This window comes from Labrus bergylta, chromosome 2, assembly GCF_963930695.1.
Source record: "Labrus bergylta chromosome 2, fLabBer1.1, whole genome shotgun sequence".
Lineage (NCBI taxonomy): Eukaryota > Metazoa > Chordata > Actinopteri > Labriformes > Labridae > Labrus > Labrus bergylta.
Genome location: NC_089196.1, coordinates 29,698,104 through 29,716,692, shown reverse-complemented (window position 1 = coordinate 29,716,692; position 18,589 = coordinate 29,698,104). Strand labels below are relative to the sequence as shown.

The following is an 18,589-nucleotide window of genomic DNA, read 5'->3' as shown; positions in this document are numbered from 1 at the left end:
TTGAAAAACATTTATGCTTTTATTTTGAATTTTTGTACTGCCTGAGATGAGGTCACTTTACTTCCTGTTTGTATTCAAACCCGCTTTTATTTTGAAATAGAGCAAAGAACTTCTGGTAGACCAAAGATTTTATCATTAACTTAACCATGGAAAAAATGAACTTTGTTATGGATCGAAGAAGTAAATGAAAACAGCTCAAAGGAACAGTGAGATGTTTGATATTTTGAGTATTTGTCTGACTTGTCTGAGAATATTTTTGAAGTGAAAAGAGAAATTCAAAGGTGCAGCGGTGTCATTCTTTTCAACCACTGTGACTACAGGGAGACACTACGGAGGCTTATCTACGGTGTGCCTAAAGTGACAAAATAGCATTTGATTAATGCAGTAAGAAAATGCACTAATTTCATAGCGATTATCGCGTTGAATGTCAAAGAAAAATATACAAAACTGATTTGTAATTTCACATGAACATGTTTGCTAACGTTTTAAAGTCTGCATTTTAGTTTAGGAATATGCTTTTATTCATCAGACCTGTGCCCACATGTCTCTCATGGTATTGAATTATTTGGTTTTAAAATCTCCATTTTAACCGTGCCACTTATTGCGTAATGTAACCTATGGATTGTGAGCTGCCCTGTGATTTCCACCCCAAGAGGCAAAGGCAGCCAAATGGTTTCAGTCTGTGTTTTCCCACCATCATTATGTTAATAACTTGTATATAGTTAAACGAGTTTTGGAGGAGCACTTGGTGTTGGCCTGTGACCAATTTAGGTATCAGAATTGATTTGGGGATGGGGGGGAAATGCAATGGAACATCTCTGGGACGGAGAAAGTTTGTTTTTAGATGGAAGGTATGTCACAGTTACGCTTGGATCAATGTTTAAAAAAGCAGACGGCAGACACATAAGCCTGGAAACAACACAGAAGAAGGGCAACAGTGAGGACAGAAACACGCAAAACTAATTCATTCAGGATGAGAACCAATCTGGACGGAGAGCCACTACACCTTGAGAACGCCTTGTGGCAACAACAACCGTCCTCAGCCTCCAGATTATCCTTAATTTCCTGCAGCTGAAGGCTCGGCCATGGCACGGCTCAAAACTAGTTTTCATTGCTTAATTGCATATATTTGAGGAAGGGTCAGGACGAGGTTTAGAATCTGGGATCACAGTCGCTTCTTTGCCGACGTAGATGAGAAGAAGACAGAGCCCCCCCGTTTCTTGAGTATGTTGAGATGTTCAAGCAATGGAAGATTGTAGCACATATAAGAGTAAGAAACAGAAACTTTAATATACATTTTGGAAGAACACTAAAAGGTATGGAGGTATCTTAAAAACCCTCCACAGAGTGAGCGTTTTAACACGGGCTATTTCAGTCAATCTGTTGAAGCGTTCATTGTTTTACCAGCTGCATGTTGAATATTCCATCTAGATTTTATTTGACATTCTTCACCCACCTCTGTTTGAGTTTACGTTCACCCAGCAGAGCCTCTCACGTTCTTGTGTGTGCCAGTCTGAGCTTATTAAACCCTAAAACTTGAATATAAACTTTGGCCAAATGGATTGTTTTTACCTTTTTTCTTTTTTGAGTGTGTGCCTAATTTCTATGCCATTTTCATGCAGCATTGAGAAATGACAAGATGTCAAACAACATATGTAGGCCAAGTCATATTCCTGGCACCAGAAGTTTTTTTTTTTTTTTTTTTACAGTTTTAGAGCAATATAACATCTCTGGCAGAGGGAAATTATTCCCACTATGGTAGCCAAGTATGAGAAGAAGTGAGTGATCTACCAAACTTAAAGTTGAGTTCTTCTTTTTTCCCAAAGACCAAAGTTCAACATGAGTCACACTGTTTTAATACAGGTACATCAGTGGCTTACATGGGTCTTTTTATCTATTCCTTTGAGGACCAATGAGACTTTGATTTATTTTGAATTTCAAAGGACTTGGTATTAGTCGAATGGTGAGATACTTTGGTTGATGCAGGGCAAACTATACAACTCACATCTGATGCAGGGCACCTGGATGTAAACCACACTCAGTTTGAAGAGTGGACAGTGCAACACCTCTCAACACTGAGAGCCCCCCCTGCTGACTGGCTGCAGTATTGGTTATAAACCCCGCCTCCTCCATGTTAACAGATGGGTCATGGGGCAAACTTTAAAAGAAGCAATAAGTCACTCTGAAACGTAGAGTTTGAAATTCATACTGCAGACCAAATTCAAAACATTGTAGAGAGCTGACTCACCCGCCCCCTCCTCCCTAGAGTCAATGCTCACGCAGGTCACCATGTTGCAGACATGAAGCTTCAGTGTTTAGCCCGCTCTGCATGGGTCTGTAAACCTTTCTGTGTTCTAACCTCTCTCCATTTTTCAAAAGCATCTCCAATATTGATCCTAGTTTGAGCACGTTTCTGCTCGTGGAGCTTATTAGAAACATGCAGAGGCTTTTTAGGTCGGGTACAATCACTTCTATCTGAACCACTTCTCTGTCCCGCTTCCATCACTGCAACACCTGTTGACCTGATAACTGCTCTCATATCTGGGAAACCGAGGGGCGTCCAAAACACCAGTGTGGGGGGTCGCCTTAAAACCGCCTTCCTTCTCTCGTCAAAACAAATTCAAATGAATACATTTTTCTCAAACACAGTTTAGCTGTGACAGTTATTACACTGATTCGTGTTCAAATCATCTTTTTTTTCTGACAACAGAGAAAAACTTTGTCTTTGCAAAAATGTGATGAACTGTTTTTTTTTTTTTCCCCATATTGTGAAAAATTCAGCAAATTCAACATTTCTAGAGCCTCAACACAACATTAGCTTTTCACATAAAGTCTATTGGTTGACCACTATTTTTCCATCATTTGCTTCCTACTTTCCATCTCACACGATCTCAGACAACAAAGGGTAGCCCTCGTTGGTTGGGTGGATTTCCCCCCCCCCACCTCTCCTTCTTTTTCCCCTCCAGGCCGCCTCAGGCCTCATAAATGACTCCAGACGTGAGGACTCTGCCCCGCCATCTGACAATGATTAGGACATGGCCTCGCTGAACACAAGTAAAGCCTGCACACTCAATTGCTGCAACACACCTTTATATATAAACTAAACATGCCACCCACAAGTTTGGAGATCCACACAGCGAGCAGTGGAGCAACGAACCGTTTCAGTCATCGTTTATTTCAGTGTTGGGAAACAAAGCAGACACTGGTGTCAAACTGCATATAGAGGGATGATCGACCTGGGCTCGAATAGCACATTTTGATCCATCAATTTGACATGAATGTTTAAAAAAGGATGCCACAGAACGACAAAGAAAAAAATGCACAAGTTCAAACTGTATCTTTCACGTCGTAAATGCAACGTTTTCTTCCCAGTATCCTATCAGTTTTCCCAGTATAGAATTATCAGGTAAAGATCTGTTGTTGTTACCATGGCAACAAAAATACATTTCCTAGCATAACACCTGCTGCATACTGTCTAAATTGCACAAATACATTAGCAACACTTCAATGTTTAAGACACAGTGCTGGAGTTTGCCTACTGCAGTTATTTGTAGTTTTTGTATTCTTTTGTCCTCATTCATGCACGGCCTGCTCCGACCGCCACCTCAGCGGCAAGGAAGTGTGGACGACAGGAACACGAGGAATACAAAGGAGAAATGATCACTGATCTGCGATTGGTCTGTAGCTTCAGTGGTCGAAAATATGAGGAACTAGCGTTGTAGTTTCACCCAGCTAACCGCAACAGCTTCCGATGACGCAAAATGACGTTTTTTTGCGTCACTGGAAGCTCCTTTTTCAGACTTAGAAATACAAAGATTTCACATCTCAGGTGAAAATGAGGGCGGGATGCACGGCCATTCAAAAAATACTACCAGGTTTCTAATGATACAAAGATTAATGCAAATGGGTGAAGTATCCCTTTAAGTATCTCAAGATAAGATTTGTTATGAATTGGCGCTATGCAAATAATGATTGATTGATTGATAAGCAACCTGTACAACACAGAAATGTAACCTTTTCACCTTCATGAAGGACCTTAAGGATTTGAGAACTGTCACTATTAGTCGACCTTGGAATTTGAATGGACTACTGCTGTTTTCTCTTTGGGTTTAAATAACAGAAGTATTTCATTAAAGCTGCGGCACTTTTTCGATCCTATTGATCATCAAAATAACAGAGCTTGTATTGTCTTAAAACACACATAAGGGGGAAAAAAAAAGGGAAAGTATGGACATTGTTGACGACCTCACTTCCTTCCAAGCTTTGCTTTTCTTTCTTTTTTCTTCCTGACACACTCGTACACCGGGGTCTATTTCTCTCCCCCCCCCCCCCACCCAGACATCTGATAGTGATTATGGCACAGCCTCAGAAACAGCTCACTTAACTCTCAACTATTAAGTGACTCGGTACCCACTGACATAATTTGTTCATCAGCACGTTGAATTAACTGACACACACACACACACACACACACACAGACACACACACACACACACACACACACACACACACACACACACACACAGGCCCCTTGAGATTTCAACAGGCTAATTGACAGTCGTACACACACACACCTCAATCATGCAACCATGTGCACTCTCTTCCTCTTTCCACCCCAAATTTTTAGGCAGGGCCCTCATCCTGTCCACCCACCCACCCCCTCCCTCCCTCCCTCCATCTCCAGTCCCCTGGAACAGAACAGTCACGGCTGTGTGCACCGTTGATTAGCTAGAACCTGAACCCAGTGGCGACGGTGGAGAGCTCAGTGTTCCTTATTGTGTTTCCTGCAGAGAGAAAGGGAGTCGCTGACAACTTGGAGTTCCCCCCCGTCCTATTACCTTATCTTCTCCTCATGCAGCGCCTGACATTAAGGACATGTTCTTTGTTACGAACATGCCCTTTCTTTAACACACCCTGTCACTAGGTTTTCAATGGAGGAGAGCGGAGGTGGACAGAGCTGAGAGGAAGAAAGAGAAGAAGTCTGGATTGAAACGGAGAGAGATGATTGGTGGATGCGTGTACGGTGGCCTGAGGTTGTAATTGCGGCATGTTATGTGGTGAACTATGTGTGTGTGTGAGTGAGTGTGTGTGCATGAAGTTATTTGTTATGGCTAATTCCTTAATCCCACAACATGTGCCTGAAACCTGCAACAGATGCCTCAGAGGAGAACTGGCACACGCACGCAGCAGAAATCACATCACACTGCTATCATTACAATTAATCCCCCGCTCAGAGAGCCCGCTGCTGCAGCCGCTCATGTCGGAACACGAGAGCTTTATAGGAACAAGGTTTAGAGGACAAACACAGAGCTATTTGCCCTTGTCGAGGTGTAAGCTTTCAAAAATATACGTATGTAGATAAAGTATGTTTTACGGTGTTTCTGACAAATCCTTTTTTTTTTTTTGATTCGGCCTAATGGAAATCTTTAAATATCTAGACTCAGAATCCCCCACAAAGAATTATCAAACTAACCTGCTGATGTCTGTCGACCTCCTGATCACCGTCTGCTCCTCTGTCTGCTGCTGATATAACTAAGCTAGCTGGCAGCTACGCACTGATTCATGATGGATGCCAAAAACAGAAGCCTTGTACGATCTATTAGCCCTGAGGAGTCGACTGTCTTCTTCTCCAACTGGAACTGAAATGCACAATAAAACTCAACGCTGGCACCTCTGTAGAAGAAGTGTTTACCAAGACAGAAGACAAAGTCACCTATTGGTTTGTGATAGGCCTGCACTATTTTGGAGACTTTTATCTGCACTATATATTGTGTTAAGAAAATAATGATTTTTTTTTTTTTCTGCATGAACACAATCTTTGAATTGATTCAAGTGAAATCAAATCAAATATTTAAAAAAACAAAACATCTAAACATGGTATTCTGTTTTTATTTTTTTTACATGGGGCTCTATACGAATCGACTCGCTTTTGGATCCAGCTTCGTGTGGTCATTTGAGGTACTGCAGCCGTCTCTTCCTGCTATGTCTTGTTCCATCTGTTCTCAGAGTAGAAATGTATCAACTATATAAGAACATAATTCATTGCAGGCATGCAGAACCGCAGAGTAGTCGTAGGTAACTTTTTTTTCTTCTTCCAACAGGAAGCCGGGTGGACATGGTTCGAGCGTTTCGACTTGTAAAAACATCGCTCCTGGCATATCATGTTGTATATAAAACTGGTAAGCATGTGGTGCCAGTTTGTGGGTACACACACACACACACACACACACACACACACACACACACCTGTTTGTTGAACCCCAAGATGTTGGGAGCACATGAGGAGGGGTGTTTGAATGCCTCCGAGCTTAACAAATGTCTTATGAAAGATCAAATCTTTTCAAGAGGTGTGGGAGAAAATATCAACACGGTAACATATCTACTATCTACTAGAATCCCTGATGCCAATTAAGGAAGTTTAAAAACAAATATATATATCTATGGAAATGTGTTTCCCAGGTGATTTGACTCACTATGTCACTACTGCAGTTTTTTTCTGACAATGGCCCTTATGACATGAAGGAGGGTAACGTGAAAGGGAGTGAGTTGGATAAATACGAAGCTGAAAGTTGGATAAAAAGAAGAAGACAGCGGGGAAATCTCCGATAGTGAGTTACGCTAATAGAGCGTGTGATGCTTCCTCCAAAAAGTCCTAACTGTGCAGCAGAGTGTCCAATCATCGTGTGTTTGTGATGCTTAACATGTGGCCGCCTGTTTGATGGTGTTTTGCTGAAAACCTACAGGGGCCCGTAAGGGACATCTGGTCTCTGTTGGAAATATGACTTTCTGAATTTGAGTTGGAGTTTGGATTCAAGTCATTAATTGTTCTGTTTTTTTTTTTTTTCTTTTCATATCACATAATAACATCTGCAGACAGCAGCCATCCTCCCACAGTATCTGGCATGATGTGATCTTTTCATTTTACGACCCTCTTGTTTCCTCTGCGTACTAAAACTCTTCCTTTGTCTCTACAGAAACTATACCTGGCTCATGAATAATATCCTTTTCATGGTCATCTCACCAGCAGATGTCAGTGAGCGGCTCCTCTCCGGTTGCATCTGTCAATAAACTGATTCAATAATCATTACCTCGTTGCACAGGAAGCAACGCAAAGACTCCCAGAGGCCTGTTTCACTTTCTAATTGCTCTGTGAGATGGAAATGTATAAATCCAGCGGACGTGTAAGTGAAGAAACAGGCCCCCTCGAGATTCGATTTCGCATGCATCAGATTCACTATCTAAGGGCCCAAATTTGATTTGGATGCAATCGGATTTAATTACACTGGAATAATGACTTTGGAAAACACATTGACGAGGCCATCATGAATTTATGCCTCGTGGGAAGGTGGTGTCTGCACGGGCAATGTGGACAAAATAACAGCCAAGCGGAGCATCGATGATGTGACACAGAACAGATGATACGCAGCAGAGAGGGGCAGACAGGGAGACAGACAGAAGAATCACAACTAGTGGCTCCTGGCTTTGATTATACACATTACAGGCCAGCCTTTGCCAAAGACACATCTGCACAAATCAAAGAAAGCCGTTCATCATTCCCCGACCTGAACGCACTCCTGTGGACAACATGTCAGGAAAAGATTATGAAGGAGAAAGAGAAGAGAGAACTAACTGCATACCACGAAGAGGTGCAGAATAACACCTTAAACAACGTACTTTAATAATTACACTTTATTTCACCACTTATTATGTATCTTGTCTGGACTCTGCCTCTCCTATTCCGTCTAGAACGTCAGACATATGCAGTGAAATGCTGAACTGTGTTTTACAAAGTCCATGTTTTAAAACAGGAAGTCAGGATTTAGACCCCTTCAACATTCCTGGAGAACTGGCATCACCAAAACTTGAAGTAATATTTGTCTCATTCTTCACATATTAAAAAAATCCCCTGACAACTAAAGCGGGCTACACACTGCAAGATAACCAGGACACATTTTGGCACGATTTCCCCCATTCGGACTAAAGTCTCGATTTTTGGATGGTTCTGAAGATTATCTTGACAGATATATGTATGTGGCAGGAGGTATAACCAGAGGGATTTTAATTTGTCAAATCTCCTTGGAAGAACATCATGGCTGCATCAATTTCAAGTCGTAAATATTAAACATTCGATACTTACGATCATCCTGCATCTCATACGCATTAAAAACACGCTGTAAACCCACTGTTCATGCTTCCCATGACAACACTTCATCTTTCCCGCACAGAACAAAATATTGTGGACAACAAACTTGTGTTAAAACAGGGTTCTGCCTCCTTCACATTTCGTATAGCCCAAAGCTGAAAGGTGTTTTCTTTTTTTTTAATCAGATTTATGTGGGGGCATTATGTGCCTTTATATTTATAGGACATGGGATAGAGTCGGATTCAGGGAAAGAGAGAGTGGGGAACGAAATGTGGGAAAGGAGCCACAGGTCAGACCCGAACCCTGGCCACCCACCTGGAGGACTACAGCCTCCCTACATGCGGCAAGCGCACTAACCACTAGACCACCGGCGCCCTATTGTCCTCACATCTTGGTTAACATGTTAGCATGTTTTTTTAAAAGGCTTTGACATGCCAAAGCCACACTGCCAATTTCCCTTGCTCGCTGCAGTCCACCAGTGACGCGAACTATGGCGCCATTCGCTCTAGTCAATGCACCTGTTTCCACATCGTGCACTGTGGTGCATCTCTGGAGCATGCCAACGGCGAAAATCTGCTCTGCTCAGTTCAAATTACATCTATTTTGACGTTGTTCACGGGAATTAAATTATAGCCAATTGGAAAACAAAGTTCCAAAACAACGGACCAAATAACATTTTTATTCACCTCCATATCAGCTGTAACATGTCCACTGTTATTTCTAGAGTTGTGTTTGACCGTGTGATTTCTAGTTTTACGAGTCAGGACTCTGGTTGTTCATGAAAGGAACCTGTTAGTGTGTAGTGTGCAGTTTTGGACTTATCGTAGCTATCAAGACACTATCCAAACAAAACTATTCAATCTACCATTGTCTGTAGTCATGTGGGGTCTCCCACATTTTCAACATCTGTTAAACTCGTTTAGTGTGGGCCAGGCATTATGTGTGATGCCACTTCACCAAGAGTGACTCAGCCTAATGTTAGGAAGTCTTTCCAAATGTAATTAAAACATACGTATAAAACCTAACAATTAAAGGAATCACATTTCTAAAAGTTTTGACATGTGAGGGAATGTCTAGACCAAGAGATGAGGGCACTTCCTGAAACCCAACATTGACAGTCGCTCATAGGCAAATATTTCTCCCTTTGTTGATGCAATGGCACCTCAAAAGGAGGCACCGTGGAAATTGGGGGTCTGGGGTTGGGAGGGCAGGAGGGATGAAATTGTCCCAAAGTGGATCCAGATGTTATCTTTCCCTCCTCGGTCCTCTCTTTTTCTTAAGTCCCGCACTCATCACTCCATCATTCTTTTCTTTTTTTTCTTTTTTCTTTAAGTGAACAACAGGCCCAGTGATTACTTTCAAGGAGGAATGAGCCAAAGCAAACACAAGGAGACAGAGTCGGGGTCTACCAAATAAAGAACAGCCTCACAGTTCAAAGCTACTCTGTATATGGGGGTATAAGCATCCTCAGGGCACGGCTTGTGATCAGGGCAGTTTTATTTGAACAACAATAGACTGTTGAACCACTTGTTCTATAAAAAAAAAAAAAACATATGTAGTGTGATATACACCAACAAAAAATGTAAAGCAATTGGAAAAAAATGACAGATGTAAACGATTCCAAAGGGTGCCAAAGAGAAAAATCAAAAAGAAAGGAAACTACAGAGGAGTGGCTGGGCTGTGTAACCTTTGTGAATATGTGAGAAAAAACAGCCAAATAGTGAGCTCAGACGCTGGCTGGCAGTATGTTTTAACATCCGCCCTGAGGGACACCGGCCTAAACTGATTCTGTGGGCTATTAGCCAGGCATATAAATCACAACTTAAACATATTTTATACTATCGACCTACGCCACTCCCAGTGCAGTGTTACGGCCAGCAGCTCTTGCTTTAGCCACAGAGTTCGTCGTCATAGTAATTTGCTGATTACTATGATCTCCCTGTCAGAGGGCTGGAACTCCTCAAGTATTGTTTCTAAAAAGGTGCTGATGCCAAATCTAAGTCACATCATTCAGGGGAAAGAACAAGGGGAACACCAGAGGAGGAGCGTCTGAACTGTGTGCACCCCTGTGTGAATTATAGAGCACTGGGAATGAATGACTCCATCATGAGATCAGGAGAGGTTGTGTGTTTAAATGTCCAGCCCGAGGCGGAAGCAGGACAGTAATGGAGCTGAAGATTAGGATAATAGGACTGTGAGGCAGCATGATCTGGTCCTGAAATGATAAGACTGATGGGCACAGACGTGAAGATACATGCTACACGTATTACACCCTGCATTCACAAACTAATGCTGTTACCCACTCACTTCAATTATAATGCAGTATTACACTGATCACAAACTTACCATGAAACCTACTTTATCTCTGAACACTTTGAAACACATCACTAAGATGCTTTCATGTTTGACCCCAAAAACAACTAAAGTCTCCACTTTACATAATCCTACCAGCCTGTTTAAGGTTTTCAAAATGTCAATACCTAAAATACCTTTTGATACATGTTTTAAAACAATAAAATCTACATTAGTTAAATGGCCGATAGTACCAATAATAATGAGCTTCTGTCAAGTTTTTAACTTCATAAAAAATGCACTAATATGTTGGAAACATTCAACACATCAATCGATCAATCAATGACGCCTTGGAGCGTAGTGGCTGAAAGCAGCGTCACCAAATGTTTTGGTCTTACTTTGTGGAACAACTAAAAGAGAAGAGCCGGAGGATCTGAGTGGCCATCCTGGTTCATGAACTAAAAGCATCTCTGCAATGTATTCCGGTACAAGGCCATGTAGTGTCTTATAGATAATTAAAATGATTTTAAAATCAGTATGAAAACTCACATGCACAAAGCTGGTGTAATGTGTGCTCTCCTTCTGGTCTTTGTTAGCACTCGTGCTGCTGCGTTTTGAATTAGTTGCAACTGATTTACTGTATTCTTTGGTAGACCAGAAAGGAGAGCATTACAGTAGTCTAGCTTGCTAGTAATAAAAGCATGCATTAGTCTCTTTGTGTTGCTCAGAGAGAGAAACGGTCTCACTTCGGAAATGTTTTATCATAGATTAGGATGTATCAAAGTTTAAAACAAACTTAACTTGTACTAAATTCATTCACAAGTTCAAACAACTACAGCTATCATGGCCTTTCAGTTCCTCTCTCTCCGATGCTCAAACCTCAGGATAGTGGCTATTCCTCTATCAGTGTCTTCCTCATATACAGCAACCCAGAAGGTACATTTCAAGATGAGATGTGTAGCTTGTCTCTGCCACTCTGGTCCTGCACCAAGTCTTAACTGTATATTCATGGATTCATTTAAATTGTAGTTGACAGACTAGCAGAGCAGTGTGACAAAGACCACATGCAGCAGTTTAATTTTTGATAAAATAATTTTTGATGTATCGGGTAGATCGAGGAATGCAGACACGAGGTATTACTCAATATCTCATGGTGTAGTCAAAGGCGTGCCACAGGGAATGTTCCTGGGACCATTACTATTCATTAGATATCACCAATGTTGTGAATGCAAATTTCCACTCTTCTATACCAATGGTATGATAGCTGTTCTTTGTCTACTTCTATTCTACCCACTGATCTGCATCCTTAAAAAAAGTGACATGAATGAGTCTGTATCAGGAGGACTCATTCTGACTGTCCCTTAAGTCTGTGCTGAGATGGGAAAAAGGGCATTCAAGTACACTTCTCCCTCTGTGTTAAATCACCTGCAAAGTTATTTTAATCTTCAGAACTGGTTGCACTAGACACATTTCAAGTCATGTCTAAAGCTGTGCTCCTTCTTTCTTGGCAAGCGCACGCTTGAAACAGATTTATAATCTAAGGCATACTTTGCTTCTAGTCACATAGAGGTTAAATGAAAAAATAATATATATCTGCATGTCATAACAAACACCAAGAGTATTGTGTGTGATGCACTACAAAAATATGTTTGGGCTTTGTGCCCATGCATGTCTCATTGCATGCTTGTTTGATTATATCAAAGCAGCACAGACAATAGATCATAACTCCCATCTTAAGAAAAAGAAAAAAGGTCAAACTTTTAACTCATCCCAGCTTCAGAGGACAACAGAGGAAGACCCAATGGGATCCATATGTGTGAAGACAAAGATCTCACTCACACATATATAGAAAATAAGGGAAATATCAAAGGAAGCATTAGTTTGAATTTATTGAGATTCTGACAGCTGAGGGAGCCTTTGTCAAGATAAAAGATTTAAAACACTTAGAACCTCACAGCTATATGAGACTATGAAGAATGGTATCACCTTATGTGAGTTACATCACCTGATACATCACCTGTCCACATCTGCCCTCCATAAATCTGAACAAACCCAAACTAACTTCTGCTGACATGTGAGAGCCAGAGAGACTGACAGATTGATGTAAGTCTGTCTTGACCTAAAGTGTGCAATAAAGCTCACCAAACAAATGCAGCTCATTAAAATCCTAAAATTGATCAACCAACAACAGTAGTATAAAGCATCCTTGATTGCACATACGATCGCATCGGTTGTGTGATAAAAATGACAGTCACCCCTCCCACTCGCTCGAGGGGAATACTCCTGAATATTTCATGCTGTGTTTTTACATCGGCCGGATTCAATGCTGAAATTTTCTTGGGGTCTTGTCGGAGAAAGTCTGAATAAAGTCAGGGGGAAAAAAATCCACCTTTGTGTTCACACATGCAACTCACCCTGAAAACTTTTGTACATTTTCAGGAGTTTTGTGCATGTGTGAAAACAGCAAGAGAAAACTTCTTAGATGAAAGCTTTTATTATGAAAAGGCAGCAGGAATACTCAAAGGTATACAATTGACCACGTCAGTTACAATACAACACACTAGGGCCCGACCCATGTGGGATTTTTACAGCCAATACTGATATCGATATTGGTGACAGAAAAAATCAGATTTGGATATATCGGCTGATATCTTTCTTTGATTTAAGTTCGAGCTGTCGAGATAGATAGATATACACATTTATTGCTTGATCCCTCAAATGCAGTTATCAAACACTGGTGGAAAATAAATAAAATGAAGACAAGATGGTCACTCAACTGAAAAGTAACTGTGCATGTATGTGCGTCACAGCTTGAAACTCTGGAAAGTGATGATGCTTGTTGTAATCCAAATAGCGCCCTCTGCTGGTGAAAGAGAACTGCTTGTTTAATCCAAAAATACTCAAATGAAATTGACTGGTAAATAAATCGAGTAATATTGGAACATATCTGTGATAAAAGTTAGCCGATACCGATAGTCACTTGATATCGGCCGATATTATCGGCATGCCGATTAATCGGTCGGGCTCTACAGCACACATCATCAGAGTAAGCACTTCTTCCTGTGCACATTGCTCTTTCGCTTCAGGACAACAGAAAATGAAATTCCAGGCATGCGGATCAATGTGATGGAGCATTTCATCTTTGAAAAACCTTCCAGGCTTTTCACAACCCTTAAAGGTTTACATATTTCACAGGACTGTTTCAAAATCCGGGTAAAGATTTATGTTGGAATGTCTCTGTAAATCACATTGACACAGTAATTAAGAAAGAGAGGTATATCTTAAAGAAGCAGGCCTCAGGCTGAAGAGCTCTTATCTCTTTTTGATTGTTATCACCTCCATCTCGAACCTGGCGAAATTGAACATTAGAGAAGAACAACACTGGCAAACTGTCGTCAGGTTCACTTGAGCAATTGCTCTTCTGTGATGTCTTTCTTATTGTTGTTGTTGTACTTATCTTTATTTACCCATGTGGGAATCATTTGGTGACCGTAATACCTTTTAAATTCTTAAAGCATTTCCACTTTTCTTGGTATGGTTTGTGAAAAAGCGAAATGTGTGACCCTTTGCAACATCCATTACTCTGCAGGTAGAAAATATCAAATTGGTTCGCTGAGTGTGGCTACGATAGCAGTGGAAGCTCTGGCATCCTTTACTCATTTTTTTGCAGGTTAACGTCCACATGACTGTGCTGAATGGGGTATCAAATTGCTCTGACTGATTGGTGATAAGCCAGTTTACCTGTGCTGCTTCCAACTGGCTGCCAGTCCATCCTCTATACTGGTTTACATCCAGGCAGAGGCCCATGAACTAGAGCTACAGCCCCAGCTAGTGGCCAGTGGCTGTATTACAGCTTAGACACAACTTAAAACCAGCCACTGTGGGCCTGCAAATATTAATAATTAGTTTTACTGATGAGTAATTCGGGTGCCGACTAGGGATGGTGACGACAGATTCTGTTGGAGTGTGTGCTTCTTTTTCTTACTTTTACCTTAAACTCACTTTAAATAAACTTAAAACATGTCACATAACTTAAGAAACGAGCTGAATTTGGTACCATGGGGTCATAGTGTGTGTGGAGATGTTCCCCCCTTGACTATATTCTGTCAGTCTCTTCCTCTTTGTGTCCGACTAATCTTCTCTCCAGACAGAAATTGAGTTTCTTTTTCCTGCAAATTTGCTTTTCGTGGCCCACAGATTAAGCTCGAGCGGTCTGATCTGAACCTTCAGCGTCAGACACCTTGTCTCGCGTCACGAGGTGTCTGAAAATGTTAAGTGTTTCACTTCACCTCGCTCCCTCTTATTCGCACACACACACAATCAAACACACACACACACATCACAATCACAAGCAGAGCAAATGAGGGAAGTTTTCTGTATACAGCTGCGATGTGAAACTCAATTACACAGCCAATTGAGAATGTGGCTGTTCCTTAGATTTGCGTGATGTGGTCCTGACCTAAAAAAAAAAAAAGACTGCCGTTCCCAGTGAAGACTCAACAACTGCTTTCACTTACTAGATTGACAAACAAGAAAAACAGTACACAAACACACACTCAAACACACACACACACACATCTGGATTTCTGCTTCTCTCATTCATATTTGCTGAGTGTTTTCCTGCACGGGGTCCCTGGTGTTTCTGCCCCCGGACCCCTCAGATGAGGTGAGGTGAGATTTGGAGCAACAGTATAATGCCATCTGGATATACATTCACACGTGCGTACCACTCATGTGCACAAATACACACACATGCAGATATACTCTTGTCATAACCCACACTGACATACACCTGGACCTGGTTACTGGACTCAGAGGGAGAGGTGAATACTTTGTGCATGCCTGTGTGTGTGTGTGTGTGTGTGTGTGTGTGTGTGTGTGTGTGTGTGTGTGTGTGTGTGTGTGTGTGTGTGTGTGTGTGTGTGTGTGTGTGTGTGTATAAGTGGGGCGAATGGGGAATACTGGGTTGTAGGTTATTCAGCGCTGGAGGCTGTGTTGAGGTTTGTTTTTTTTATATGCTTTCTGAGTCCTTGAAGTAGGCGGCTCATTTCACAAAGTCTCACAAACTAGAAGGTGGGGTCATTGCTACTATAATGGCCTTTCTCCCAAATACAAAGACCCACAGAAAGGCGGTTTACGACGCTTAAAGTCAACTGAGTAAAGTGGATACTGGGGTGTAAATATTACAGAATCCACAAGGGGGGAGTCGCTCGGATGGATACAAAAAAATGTGAAAAGTTTGCAGAACATAATCCAGGAAATGTTAAGTTTCTCTTAAAATGAATCATGCAGAAAGATTTCAAATGGCCTAGCATTAAAAGTTTATGACATGTGATCCAACATCTGTAAAAGAGTGAAGAAAAAACAACTGTTGTTAAGATGTCTTCCATTGTCTACATATCTGGAGAGAGAAACTCCATTTCTCATCAGTGTGACCTCAACCATTATGCTCATCACGTATAGATCTAGACAGAGTTTCATAACTGCAGTTACTGTTGCAAACAGTTTTAATTAATATGATTAAAAACCATTCTCACTGTGCAGACACCAAGCGACAACATATTGCTACTTAGCGGCACCACAAATACACACCACACCCCCGAACAAAAAAGAACAATAAGACATGTTTGCCCCCAAATATATTAAACACTAAATGGAATTTTAAAAAAAACATAGTGAGATAGCCTAAGTGAAAGCTCATTTTGGGGAGATTTTCCAAGTCATAGAATGGCATTATGTTATCAAAGCCTTTAAATGTGAATATAAGCAACTGTATGTGGGCCCTAAGCAATAGCCTTACTACAAAGATGTGATGACTGCTGAATCAGTAAAACACTAGTAAGTGTGCTGGGCTACTTCACAATCGAGTTGTTTAGGCACTAATTCGTAATTTGCAGAACTATTCCTCTTAGGAAAAATACAGATTTATTCAAATATATGTGCACATGTTAAAAGATACAAATATGTCCAAACCTATGAACTCCATTCACTTAAAGCTGCTGTTAAACTGAAGCGCAGCATCGACGCAGCGAGCCGAAGTAAACAAGTCACCCGCACATGCAGCACACTGTCAACACCATGAAAACAAGAAAAGGGGGGGGGGGGGGGGGGGGCGCCTGTCAAACTTTCCAGAGTGATGGCACACAAGCTTCCGGAAAGAAACGTCCACTTGATGTCACGCGCCTGATTTAGCCTACTCACCTTCTTATTTCGATGGAGAAAAAGGAAGTTGTCGTCAGTAGTCCGGTGAACGATGCTGCTGGTCAGTCTTGTTTCCTCGCCTGAGTAGCCTACTATAGCTTTTTTCAAACTGTACTGTTTTCTCTCTCTCTCTCTCTCTCTCTCTCTCTCTCTCTGGCTCTCTTTTCCCTCTCACGCGCTCAACCAAACACACACACACACACACACGCACACACACACACACACACACACACACACAAACACACACTCAGTCTCTGCACCTCTATAATTCACTCAGCTGTATGGAGGGTGATAAGTGCCACAGAGGAGTGCACTACCTGCAGAGAAGTGACTGAAGACATGCGCTTCTCTAAAAAGGTTTCCACAAGCCGATCTTTTACTGTCTAATAAATAATAAACAACTAAAAATACACAACTGATCTGTGTTTTTTTCAAGCAGCAACCTCCAGTGTTGAAGAATGAAGCCGATGCGGAGGAGCATAATCCTGCAGTTCATCAAGTGTCCACTGCAGAAGCACTGGAAGTCACATGCACACCCCATTTAAAAATAAATCTAATTTTTACACCAGAAATTAACATGTTTACAGCCTGGTTAAGAAAATGAAATATGTCAGATTAGGTCTGCAAATGTCTCGATCGGCACACACTGTACAGGGGGAAAATTTTAGGAAAACTCATTAGTTTTGATTAGATGAAAGATGAGCATTATTCAAATTAAGGCTAAAGGTTTGTCAAAGAGGCTTCAAGAGGATATATTATACTCCATTTTCCAACTTTTCCAAACAGTTCCCCTGTGGTCTAAATGAAACATCTGTGCTGTGCTTTGTTCAAAATATAACATGAATCAAGCACCAGAGGAGGTTTGTGACCCTGTATGAACCAGCTCTCTCAGAACGCTCCGTTTTGGTGTGTGTGTCTCTTTAAATGTAATGAACCCCCCCTGAGGTTTCACGGGCGACATCACTCCTCTGTAGTGAGAATAAAAATAGCGGACCTGCGCAAAAGTTTTGTTCTAGGCTGGGGGTGGAGTCCATGGGTGGAGATATCAGGGGAGAGGAGGGGATTTTTTTTAACCAGAATCCCACTGTGACATCACATGGAGAGCAAATTTGAAATGGAGCATTTGTCTCTGTGTTGTAAGACTTATGCAGACCACAAACAAAGGACTGGATGGGTTTATTTCACATGTTGTGGGTCTGTAGACACTCAGGTTACCCAAATATATGTTCAAAATCAATTTCAAGAATTGAAATTTTCTTTCAAACAAATCTGATCAGTGTCTGTCAGCGCCCTCCTTTAGCTCTTAAAAACAACCGATCAAAGTTAGCTTGCATATAACTAGACAATCAAACAACTCTCTGAGGAGAATGTTTAGGTTGCTTGGCAACAGTCAAGTTTCAAACTAACATCATCCAGGTTCTTTGTGTTTTTTTTCCATGTGAAAGTTCATGTTGCTTACCGTATAGTTCAAGGATTTTCTTATTTAATTGGAACAAGTATTATAAGCTCCTGCAAGGAGTGTTTACCTTATTATGAAACTGACTGAAAAGAATATTGATGCCTCGGTATGACCTACAAAACCCAAAAGATTCATTATTTCATTAGAGTTGTTTTGAATGCCTGTAAACTCTGCTGTAGGTGTCAGGTGATAAAGAGCACCCTGCCCAAAACAGCCTTTATTTACATTTTCACGGCACAGATTGAGTGATGTGTGTGACTGTTAAAGGACAGCAGGATGGGATTTGTCATCAGTAAACACTACTTACACATGGGAAAGGGTAAAAAGGTTTTCGCAGGTGCTTCAAGGGAAAACAAAGTTGACCGTTTTAATCATCAAAAATCATTCGGGGTCATTTGGGGGCTGGAGCCGATCCCAGCTGTCATTGAACAAGAGGCAGTCGCCAGCCGATCACAGGGCTGACACACTCACACTCAAGGGCAATTTTATAGTCA

The 18,589-nt window shown here is 41.3% G+C and overlaps 1 protein-coding gene and 1 long non-coding RNA gene across 2 annotated transcripts in view; one reads left to right on the top strand and one right to left on the bottom strand.

The window, feature by feature from the left end:
- Nucleotides 1–16,784, bottom strand: part of bmpr1ba (bone morphogenetic protein receptor, type IBa) — an 83,537-nt gene extending 66,753 nt beyond the window's left edge. The window contains exon 1 of the mRNA XM_065951364.1: nt 16,637–16,784. The gene's annotated coding sequence lies outside the window, so the exon portion shown is untranslated. The remainder of the gene's footprint in view (nt 1–16,636) is intronic.
- On the top strand, nt 4,741–8,101 carry LOC136181317 (uncharacterized). The gene is made up of 3 exons (XR_010667669.1): nt 4,741–5,958; nt 6,102–6,179; nt 6,975–8,101. It is a non-coding gene; the product is annotated as an uncharacterized lncRNA (long non-coding RNA).
- Nucleotides 16,785–18,589: the final 1,805 nt, after the last annotated feature.